Below are 272 nucleotides of genomic sequence, written 5' to 3' on the forward strand. Positions count from 1 at the left end.
GGCCGGCTCCTGCCCGTCGCGGGGGCGACGGTGCGCGGCGGAGCACGACGGCCGCCGGCACCGCCGAGAGACTCCCGACCCACGCCCACCCTTCCCGCGCTGTGCCGCGGCGCAGCCCCGTCCCCCCAGCCCGCCACCGCCGCGGCTGCTCGGCGCCGGCAGCCGTTGGCAGCCGTTGACAGTCGCTACCCGCCGCCGCGCGCCCGCCAACCGCCGGGGGGAAGGGGCGGGGTGGAGAAGGCAGACCCCCGCGCCGCGCGCCCTCACCTCGG

The sequence above is a fragment of the Apteryx rowi genome, unplaced genomic scaffold (assembly GCF_003343035.1).
Source record: "Apteryx rowi isolate R43461 unplaced genomic scaffold, aptRow1 scaffold_642, whole genome shotgun sequence".
In the NCBI taxonomy this organism is placed as follows: domain Eukaryota; kingdom Metazoa; phylum Chordata; class Aves; order Apterygiformes; family Apterygidae; genus Apteryx; species Apteryx rowi.